The following is a 210-nucleotide window of genomic DNA, read 5'->3' as shown; positions in this document are numbered from 1 at the left end:
TAAGGCACTCCAGGGTCCCATGGCACCCTGCTTGGGAATCAGTGCCCTAAGACATGGACAACAGTGACTGAAACAGACTTAGTGACTTGCATTTAGATACTATAATTCAGAGAGGAAGTTACAATACCAGGCTGTTAGGCCCAGAATAGCCGCTTTGTTTGGTTCCTAATTCATAGATTTCATAGACAGTAGGGCTGGAAGGGACCTTGG

The 210-nt window shown here is 46.2% G+C and overlaps 1 protein-coding gene across 3 annotated transcripts in view; it reads right to left on the bottom strand.

Annotated features, from left to right (window-relative positions):
- The window catches only part of UAP1 (UDP-N-acetylglucosamine pyrophosphorylase 1), a 47,033-nt gene that overhangs the window by 27,676 nt on the left and 19,147 nt on the right, over positions 1 to 210 (bottom strand). The window lies entirely within an intron of this gene.

The sequence above is a fragment of the Gavialis gangeticus genome, unplaced genomic scaffold (genome assembly GCF_001723915.1).
Source record: "Gavialis gangeticus isolate Ggan-Ray unplaced genomic scaffold, GavGan_comp1, whole genome shotgun sequence".
In the NCBI taxonomy this organism is placed as follows: Eukaryota; Metazoa; Chordata; order Crocodylia; family Gavialidae; genus Gavialis; species Gavialis gangeticus.
This window is presented reverse-complemented; position numbering and strand designations above follow the sequence as displayed.